Source organism: Procambarus clarkii, chromosome 45 (assembly GCF_040958095.1).
Source record: "Procambarus clarkii isolate CNS0578487 chromosome 45, FALCON_Pclarkii_2.0, whole genome shotgun sequence".
In the NCBI taxonomy this organism is placed as follows: Eukaryota; Metazoa; Arthropoda; class Malacostraca; order Decapoda; family Cambaridae; genus Procambarus; species Procambarus clarkii.
In genome coordinates, this window is record NC_091194.1 from 28,269,084 (window position 1) to 28,269,999 (window position 916).

The window sequence follows — 916 nt, forward strand, 5'->3', positions numbered from 1 at the left end:
GGATGTGAACGAGTGAAGGAACCTGACCTGTAGTAGGTGCTGCTGGGGGATGTGAAAGAGTGAAGGAACCTGGCCTGTGGTAGGTGCTGCTGGGGGATGTGAACGAGTGAAGGAACCTGACCTGTGGTAGGTGCTGCTGGGAGATTTGAACGAGTGAAGGAACCTGGCCTGTGGTAGGTGCAGCTGGGGGATGTGAACGAGTGAAGGAACCTGACCTGTGGTAGGTGCTGCTGGGGGGTGTAAACGGGTGAACGAACCCGACCTGTGGTAGGTGCTGCTGGTGGATGTGAACGGGTGAAGGAACCTGACCTGTGGTGGGTGCTGCTGGTGGGTGTGAACGGGTGAAGGAACCTGACCTGTGGTAGGTGCTGCTGGGGGGTGTGAGTGGGTGAAGGAACCTGACCTGTGGTAGGTGCTGCTAGGGGTTGTGAACGGGTGAAGGAACCCGACCTGTGGTAGGTGTTGCTGGTGGATGTGAACAGGTGAAGGAACCTAACCTGTGGTAGGTGCTGTTGGGGGGTGTGAACGGGTGAAGGAACCTGACCTGTTGTAGGTGTTGCTGGGGTATGTGAACTGGTGAAGGAACCTGACCTGTGGTAGGTGCTGCTGGGGGGTGTGAACGGGTGAAGGAAACCGACCTGTGGTAGGTGCTGCTGGTGGGTGTGAACGAGTGAAGGAACCCACCCTGTGGTAAGTACTGCTGGTGGATGTGAACGGGTGAAGGAACCCGACCTGTGGTAGGGGATACTGGTGGATGTGAACGGGTGAAGGAACCTGGCCTGTGGTAGGTGCTGCTGGTGGATGTGAACGAGTGAAGGAACCTGACCTGTGGTAGGTGCTGCTGGGAGATGTGAACGAGTGAAGGAACCTGGCCTGTGGTAGGTGCTGCTGGGGGATGTGAACGAGTGAAGGAACC